Below are 9,922 nucleotides of genomic sequence, written 5' to 3'. Positions count from 1 at the left end.
TGCCGAGAAGAAAGGTTACAGGAAAACCATTTAAAACCCAACAGGTCTGGGGGACAAAAGCAACAGAATTGCCTCTTCGTGGTGTGACTGGGGGTTGGTTTGAAGTGGCTCAGTGGCCTGAGCTCTGGTCACACACGGTCATTTCTAAGACGGAAGAGGGGTGGGTAATGATCACCTAAAGAAAGCTCACGTTCTACACGCTGCCCTTTCCACACAACAAATGCGTGACCTCCCAGAATGACTCTGGGCAGGGCCTGTTCCCACAGGCCCCGGAGGAGCAAACATCTGTGCCACCGGCCGGCCGGCTGGACCAGGGAGTGGGGCCTTGCTGAGCGTGAGTCCTGTGTCCACGGCTCAATCCTGATGAACTGAGGATGCAGAGGTGAGCTACCCCCTGCAAGGAGCTCTCAGGCTCGGGGGACAACGGGGCAGGAACAAGCCACTGTGCGACAGGACACGTGCTCGGAGAATAAAAACCACGTGCTGAGTGAGCACGAAAGCAGGCGGGTGGGGCTTCTGGGGACACCGCCTCAGAGGCTGCCGGTCTTATAGGAGGAGACAGGTGCCACGTCAGTCAGGGAGAGCTGACTCTGCTGCAGGGTTAGGCTGCCTGCGGGAGACAAAGCTGGGGCCAGACCGAGAGGACACCAAACGCCACACCAAGGGCTCATCCGCTTGGACGAAGGTTCTCACGCTCCGTTCTGCGCGTCACAGCACAGATGCAGGCACTACTGCTAACCATACAGATTCACAGTCCCAGCTCCGGGGAGTCTGGTTCAGTGGGCCTTGGGTGCAGCCCAGAAACCTGACAAGCCCCAGCAGTGCCTCTGAAGACAGGCCGCGTTCGGGAACGCTGGGAGGGAGACGATCAGCCGCAGAGGGATTTGACGCAGTTGATCGATGCCTCCGACCACAGCACTTAGTCAACGAAGCTGAGCAAACAGAAGAATGAGTTACTGACTGTGGTTGTGGGTGAGCAGAGCTGAGATGGTGACAGGCGGCCCTGCAGAGAGGGCTCGCCCTGAGCTGGGCCCCGGGGTCTACAGATCCCAGGGTTCTCTTGTGGCCCCGCACATCACCCCCGCAAGGCAGGTACAGGGCCCGGTGCAAAACCATGGGGGGACCTGTCAAATATCATTAAGAATTTCAGGATGGCGACAGCGGAGGCAGAGCGTTAAACCAAGCGCGGGGCCCTGTGCGATGCACTGGCCGCACACCCGAGAAGCTGGCCAGGGGCAGGTGTCGGCACTGCACCCGCTGTACACCGAGGGCTTTTCCAGGAGCCGGGAAAGAACACACACCCCGAGAATGCTGTGCCCCGAGAGCCCTAAGAAGGTGCATCCCACCTAACTAAGGACACGGAACATCTGCACGGTGCGGCAGCCGCTCCAGGAAGCTCGCAGAGGAGGTGGCGTGTTGGCTGAACCTCGGACGACAGGTGCACCTGGGTGACTGCACAGAGGGCTTCCTCCTTGGATGAGAAGACAGGATCAGCCCAGCCATTCAGCTGTCAGAGATGGCTGAGCAAGCCGTGGCCCACATCAACCCAGATGGGTGGGGGAGGGGGGACTTGGGGCGGCAGGACAGGCAGGGTCCCTGCTTTTGCAGAACTCACCCTGCAACAGGGGACACAAACACGTCCATGAAGTTACAGGAGCAGCGGCTGATGCAGGGCAAGCAGGAAGACTGTCTGCACTCCCCCAAGGAAGTGCTGTTCCAGTGGGGAACTGGGGGTGGGCAGGGTTGGCGGGGTGAGGCAGGGAGGGGCTCTGGGGCATCTCCTAAGCAGCAGGAGGTCTGGCTGAGAGGGGACCTGGAAGGAGGCCGGGGTGGTCAGGGAGAGGGTAGGGGACCAGGCTGAAGAGAGCTTCGGGGGCCACGGCACCCAGGACCCCACACAAGCTCTGACTTTATCCTGAAGGGTTTTTAAGCAGAGAAGTGACGAAATGCAACTTACAATTTTAAAAGATGACCTGCTTGAGGGAAAGTGAGGGAAAAAACCGAGATGCCACGGTAGATGGGAACAGAGCAGCCAATCACAATGAGGACGATCATGGAACTGCAAGCAATTATGCAGCACCTACTGCGTGCAGACTCAACAGTTCCCGTCAATATCACCTGCTGTGACCCTCTAAGTGAAGAGTTTTGGGGTAATTCTACGGCCCTCGGAACTTAAGAAGTGCATGCTAGAGAATCAAGCTGCCCGGTTCCTCAGCTGCCCTTTCCACAGGGACTTCCTGGCCGAACCTGCCTGCCTCTCTGGGGCAACAGGTTTTGCCTGGCTGACCCCACTCTGCAACTCCTCCTTCCCTGGCCTAGTTCCTTCTGTCTCGCAGCAGCCCCTCCTGGCTCCTCCCCAAACTTGTGAGGGTTGCTGTTGGCAAGGGTTCTGGTTTAGTGTGTTCTCTCACTCCACACACTTTCCCTAGGCAGCCGAACCCACATCTGTACCCTGGTTTTAGCCGTCCTCACACACCAGCCCGCCTCTCCAGACTCTCTCGTCACTGCTTACCCCTCCCTCCACCAGGAAGAGTGAAGGTCCTGTACGTCTCTGAATCTGCCACGTTTTTCTCCTGCCTTAGTCTGATTCTTCAGCCACCCCACTCCCTCCTCCTAGAATCCCCATTTCCTCCCTTACCCCCTCTTCAAACTCCCCTTTGTCCTTCAAGACTCCAGCTAAGCATCCTCATTTGGTAAAACCCTTGCTGGGCTTGTCCCAGGCTAGACTGGGTGTCTGTGCGTCCTCTCTCACTCCAGTTATCCCAAGACACCTTCTCAAGAGCAGGACCAGATCAGATCAAGTTGGTACCCCATTTTCTAGGACAATTTCTTCCCCAGAGTAGACAATCATTGAACAAATGGCCATTGAACAAATCAAGTGTTGGACCTACGGCATTAAAACCCCTGGATCTTTTTGGACATGAACTGCTGTTGCCTCTACTATTGCATTTTCACCTGTGTGTTTGCTGAGTTAGATTCAGGGGGTCTCTGGGAGACCCATGACACCACACATCCCACTCCCCTCTGCTACAGAGGAAAACAGGTATGACGTAAGAAATCAGTGGTGGCAGCAACCAGGAATTTACAAGGGAAAAAAACCGAAAAAGTTTCTGATCACATACAGTAGACAATGTGGGGCTGATGTGGTAAATGGGAAATTAAAAGAGATTTCAAGTTGCAGGCCTGACTCTTTTACAGACCAATTGCTCAATAGAAATCAATCAAATTGAAATCAGGTTACCCAAAACTCCAGCTCTGGTGGCTGACGGTCAGGGGGACGGGGCAGCATTAAGACCAGACAGTGGGACGGTCCCTGGCCAGAGAGGGCCATAGGAAGAGGGGTCCCTGCACCACAAATAGCTGCTGCTTTTGCATTTTCACTTCTATTGTTCCTGGACATAGGGAGGAAGGGACGTGGGGACAGGAGAACAAAAAGGCACACCGAGGCCTCCCGTTAATGAGAGTGGACAGTTTGGGCCGAGGAGACAGATCACCTGTAGTTAAATCAAACAAAAAAGTCCCCTGCTGAAGGAGAAGTGGCCCAGGGGCGCTCAACCTCCTATCAGCCTGAAAGTGAGGACGGACAGGAACGGCCCTGCAGTCAGCCGAGCCTCAGAGCGAAATAAGATTCTAATTCCTCAGCATCTGGTGGGGACCCACCTGCCAGGTGCTGGGCTGGGTTCCTTCACGTATGTCACCTTGCCTAATCCTCTCAGCAACCTTTTTAGGCAGGAACAATCACTTTCAGTTAACAGAACAGGAAACTGAGGCCCTCCGAGACGAAGCTGACAGAAGCGAGCTAGAATTCATGAACAGGTCGGTCCACGTGTCCTCTGGAGGTTACCATCATCATCTTAAAGTTGCCCTGATGGATCATCTTTACCATCAGGTATGCAGAGTGAGATCATTCAACCAGGAATCTGGGGTCCACCCTGAGATGCCCGGGGAAACCAATGATGCCAGGGACTCAACCTGTCTGCCACTTACTAGCTCAGTGGCCCTCACAGGTCACAGTCCCTCTAATATGGGAAAAGGGAAAAGCTACAGGCAGATTTGGACACCCAATGGAGGCAGTGCTGGTGTAGTGGTGAAGAGTACCGACCCCAGAGTCCACCCGACATAGGTTCAAATCCCAGTGCCACCAGCAGGGGCTGGGTGCCCTTCAGCAAGGGGGTGTTGCCTTCCAGTGCACAGACGCAGGCAGAGCCGACAGCACAGCACCAGGACATGCCAAGCACGTGGCAGTACGATTCCTGTTCTGCTTCTTCCCCTTCCTGCCCTCCCTGGCACTGTTTTAAGCCCCGCTCACGAGAGCCTCAGTACAGGACCACTATGAAACGCCTGTACATTCCCTCTGCCTTAGAATGAAACCTGAGCTGCCCCACAGCTGGCAGGTCCTGCCAGTTCTGGCCCATCCCTCCTCTCTGACCTGGGCTTGTCTGTGGTCCCTGCACTCACACCCTCCAACCTCACCAGCTGCTTTTGGTCCCCTCCTTCCCTCACTCGCATTCCCTCTTTGGGGCCTCTGCACTTGCTGTTCCTGCTTCCAGTCAGGCACCCCTGGGGAAGCACCCTGCCTCTCTCTGGTGGCGCTCTCCCTCGACACTCACTTCCCTTTCTGCTGAGCCCTTCCCGCTTAACAGGACTGTCGATTTGTTTATATGTGTCACTAGGACACTATCTCCGTGACACTTTCTCTTTCCACTGTATCCTTAGTGCCTACAACAGTGCCCTGCACATAGTGGGCATTTAAAAATTATTAGGGAGAACCCTAGAAGATTACCTAATGCTGTTGAATGAACCAATGAATCCACTTCTGACCTGCCATTAGAGATCATTTGGGGAAACTTATAGGAATTACCTTCGTGATGGCATTGCTTATAAAGCCAAAAAATGGAATCAAATTAAGTATCAAATAATAGGGGACTGCTTAAAAAATTACAGTACAGCCATCTGATAAAATATTTTACAGTCATTTAAAATATTTTAGAGACTGCTTAATAGCCTGAGCCCATGCCCATTACCATAGCGCCTACTGAGAAAAAATATAAAACCCTTATTTTTACACTTGGAATTATAATCAGTTAACCCAACACTCTTTGGCTTATTGCCCATAACCTGATGATCTAATAAGATTAAAGGGATGCCCCACTCATGGCACTGGGTATTGCTGAAGGAGGAAAGAAAGAAGCAGCCAGGCACTTCAGTAGAACATGGGCGCTAAACACTCAGCTTTTCTGAAGCACCTAAGCCAGGAGAGTTACAAGATCGAGCATCAAACAAAGCTGAGACGAAGTCCACGACCATGATGCTGGCTGGGACCCCCCCAGATGGCAATTTCAGTGGAGTCATTTCAGTGGGCCCCAAAGTTGTTGATCACTCTGTGATCCCTCTAGATCGCTCTGTTGATCTAGAAGAGTGTATTTTAGATTTTAAGAGAGTTCATAAAGATCACCATCAGGCCAAGGAGAAGTAAACCCAAGAACTCAGGAAATTGGCTCTACCTGGGGTGGCACCTAGAGATGAAGACCCTCTGGTACTATCCCCAGTAGGTCTTGGAACAGGGGACTGACCGTTAGAGGCCAGCAATTTCTGCCACTTGACTCAAATGATGGATCATGATTCCAAAATCTGTTTGGTAACCAGAGAATTCCAACTAGGACAGCCCCTGAATCCTAGGGGAGCTTTACCAAGCTTTCCTCCCTGTCCCCCACCCCCAGAATGGCCCAGAGAAGACAGGGCACACCCTGCAAGCCATCAGGTCTCTCTGCACGGGCACTGGCTGTTCTGTAATAAATAGGTCAGCATTGCACGTGCTGCCAACCACAGCTCCGGCTAAATAGAGGCTGAGGGAAATTCCGTTTTTTTCCCCCAAGTCAATCTTTGGCACCTTATTCAATTAACATGGCCACTAAGCCGCAGACAGCTCCATATAAAAGCCCTTCAGTTATAGAATACATTTTATTATGTGACAATAGTTGCCAGCACGATTTATTTCCTTTGATGGGATTCTGCTTTTTCCTTGTTAATTTAAATCTGTATTTTCTAGTGCTGATTCCAGGTCTGTGTGAATTTTTAAAATGTTGCCATTAATCTTCCGAACCCAGGGGCCACATGTAATGAAGATGGCTCTGCCCAGGCAGCCGCGATGCCGGCTCTCCTCTCAAACTGTTGGAGGGCAGCGCTGAGGGGCCTGTGGCTGGTACGGCAGCGGTGGACTCATGGTTAGAGACGGGTATCACTTCTATTTTCCACACCCTGCACGCACGCGCGCGCGCACACACACACACACACACACACACACACACTTGCAACCAACAAAATTTGTGGTGTTAAATCACAATTCCCATTCTGTTTTCTGGCTATATCAAAACCACCTTCTGCGTGTGGCAGCAGTCTTCCACGTGTGCTCCAGGGACCTCCAGGGGTTCCTCAGACTCTCTCAGGGAGTCCACGAGGTCACCACTACTTTCATAGTAACACTAAGACATCACTTGCCTTTTTCCCTCTCATCCTCTCACGAGCAGACAGAGAAAACTTCCAGAAGCTTATGAGGATGTCATCACTCTGACTTCTGCTTAGGTAGTCTCGTGTTTTACGTTTTTCTCAGTTTTAAGTTTTAATAAGGGAAATATAGATAAACGTAACCCACATCAACAAAAGCTCTTTTGAATCCTCATTTTTTTTTTTTTTTTCTCCAGCAGGATGGAATCCTCAATTTTTAAGACTATTAAAGTCCTAGACTCAAAAGTTTGAAGGCCACTCTTCTAGGACAGTGTGTTAAATGTAACTCTGTGGAGGCAGGTGTGTGGCTGTGCTACCTCTGGGTCAGGATGCCCCTTAGACACAAGGGCCCTCTGAGTCAGAATGACAGACTACTCTAGATATTTAAACAGTGTATCACCCAAATAATGAGAAATAACATTTGTTTACTCACTTTCACTGGTATAAAGAATCATTAGTTGAAAATATTTAAAAGACTGAAAAAAATTCAAACTAGGAGGATGAAATGATACATGTCCTAAAAAGCAATCAGGACTATATGACTTGTAGGGCCAGACGTGGCTCTAGCCAGACTCCAGTCACCAAGGGTCTACAAAAACTAATGAGAACAGAGAAAGGTAATGATGGTTCAGAAGATACCACCAAACAACGAGCGCCCAAGGGAGAGGAGGGAAGGGAAGGAGCAACTCACACATCCTGCCCTTTGGCCAACACCCAGTCTAGAAATATATATCCTCACGAGGGCCTGTAAAAAATGTCACACAACAAGATAAAAAGAACATTACCTCTGGGAAAGAAATGTACTGTAGGATGCAGAAAAAGCTGTCTGCATTAGAAAAAATGCGGAAATAAAATCCCCCAAACTGAATCAGCAGTATCGTGGATAAGCCCCCCACTATTTTCCAGAATGCAGAGAAGGAAAGAACACAGAGGTGACAATGTTGAGGAAAAATATGATAAATATGGAGAACTAAGACCAATCTAAATATTCTAGGTGTTAGAGAGAAATCAGAACAATTAAAAGAGAAGTAACAATAAAAAACAGTTTAAAGCTTGCCTGATTAAAAACCAACTAAACAACAAACAAAATATAGAAGCCAACAGGGCTTCCAACATTCCAAGCGAAATCAATAGAGACTCACAGCAAAATAAATCCTGATTTCAAGACTACCTAATTTCAAGACTTAGTGTAAAGCTACAGTAATCAAGACAGTGTGGTACTGGCATAAACACAGACATACAGATCAATAGAACAGACAGACAGTCCAAAAATAGACTCATACATGTATGATCAATTGATTTTCAACAAAGGTGCCAGGACAATTAAACTGGGAGACAGTAATCTTTTCAACAAATGGTGCTAGAACAACTGGATAGCCACACACAAAAAGAGAACCTTGACGCTTACCTCACACCACATACATACATAAAATAACCCAAGAGATTCACAGAACTATTTTAGAAAAGAGGAAAAGGAAAGGGTAAATTGTTAAGTCCAGGCTCTGGGGTTTGATACTTTTTATTTAAACACATCTTGATTGACCAGGCATAGCATGGCCTCTTCTCAGAGAAAAGACAGGAGAAAATCTTTGTGACCTTAGGTTTGTCAAAGACTTCTTAAATAGGACACAAAAAACCCAAAACTCTTCCAGAAAAAAAAAATTGATATAATGGACTTCACCAACATTTAAAACTCTTGTTATTCAGAAGATGCTGTTACAAAAATGGAAAGACAAACCACAGACCCGAAGAAAATATCTGCAAACACGTATCTTACTTATAACTAGGATATGTCCAGAACTTATAACCTAATAGAAGACTAACAAGCCAATTTAAAAAAGACCATATGGGGCTTCCCTGGTGGCGCAGTGGTTGAGAGTCCGCCTGCCGATGCAGGGGACACGGGTTCGTGCCCCGGTCCGGGAAGATCCCACATGCCGCAGAGCGGCTGGGTCCGTGGGCCCTGGCCGCTGAGCCTGCGTGTCCGGAGCCTGTGCTCCGCAACGGGAGAGGCCACAGCAGTGAGAGGCCCGCGTACCGCCAAAAATAAATAAATAAATAAATAAAATAAAAAAGACCATATGATTTGAACAGACACTTCACTAAAGAAAATATACAAATGGTAAATCAGCACATGAAAAAAATGTTCAACATCACTAGTCATTAGGGAAATGCAGATTAAAACCACAATGAGATATTACTAAGTGCTCCTACATTACTGAGGAGCAATTAGAACTCGTATGCACTGTTGGTAGGAATATAAAATGGTACAACCACTTCAGAAAACAGTCTGTTGTTTCTTAAAAAGTTCAACGTACCCTATGGTACAAGACAGCCATTACACTTGTAGATTTTTACCCAAGAGAAACCAAAGCATATAATTTGTATACAAATGTACCGAGCAGCTTTATATGTAAAAAGTAAAAAACTAAAAACAAGCCAAACGTCCAGTATCAAGTGACTGGATAAACATATTGTGGTCTAGCCATACAATGGATACTACTCAGCAATCAAAAAGGAACTAGTCATACATGCAAAATGGATAATCTCAAGATGATGATGCTAAGTAAAATAAGAAAGATAAAAAAGAGTACCTATGGTATGATTCCATTTGTATAAGATTCTAGAAAATGCAAACTAACCTATAGGGTTAGAAAGCAGATCTGTGATTGCCTGAGGAGAGAGGATGTATTACAGAGGAGCACAGCGAAACGTCTGGGGGCGGGGGTGTGTGGATATATTCATGATCTTGATTTTGGTGATGGTGTCACAGGTGTATACCTACCTATGTCAAAGCTCATCGAATTATACTTTAAATATGTGCATTTATTGCACATTGAGTATACTTTGGTAAAGCTGAAAACACTTTCCTGATCTTAAAAAAAAAAAAAAGACCTAATAAAGAAGCCAACGGGGTTCACAGTGTTCCAGAAGAGGCAATGAATCCCACGATGAATCCTGGTAAATACTAACGGTGACTTCAGACCTTCCTTCCGTCATACTGCATGCTGAAAGCTAGGGAGCCACAGAGTTAGGAAGGGAAAGAAAGCTGAGTGGATGAAAAATTTCTGAATCCCTAGTTGTCTTTCACACGTGAAGGCAACAACAAAAAAGATCCCGTCCCTTTCCCTGAAAGAAATACATTAAAACATGCTCCAGGTGATTCAAAATTAAGACCTAAGAATAGGGAAGTAATGAGACAAGAGGACTGGTGTTTATTCTTTCCCTCTGGAAGCCTAGCCTGAGGAAGCAATCTGAAACATGAGAAATGACTTATTTAAGATAAAAACAGTAAAATAATGTTCGCTGACATTTTCGCAGGACTTACCCTTCACATGCATCATGTAATCCCACCCGGATCCTATAACGAGGCACTGAGATCACCTCTATTGGACAGAAGGTCTCAGAAAGGTTCAGC

At 48.1% G+C, this 9,922-nt stretch overlaps 1 protein-coding gene across 1 annotated transcript in view; it reads right to left on the bottom strand.

The window, feature by feature from the left end:
* Nucleotides 1-9,922, bottom strand: part of MVB12B (multivesicular body subunit 12B) — a 170,540-nt gene that overhangs the window by 81,194 nt on the left and 79,424 nt on the right. The gene's annotated exons all lie outside the window — the stretch shown is intronic.

The sequence above is a fragment of the Lipotes vexillifer genome, unplaced genomic scaffold (genome assembly GCF_000442215.2).
Source record: "Lipotes vexillifer unplaced genomic scaffold, Lipotes_vexillifer_v1.1 scaffold98, whole genome shotgun sequence".
NCBI classification, from domain to species: Eukaryota; Metazoa; Chordata; class Mammalia; order Artiodactyla; family Lipotidae; genus Lipotes; species Lipotes vexillifer.
The sequence above is the reverse complement of the archived record's forward strand: the minus strand, read 5'-3'. Positions and strand labels throughout refer to the sequence as shown.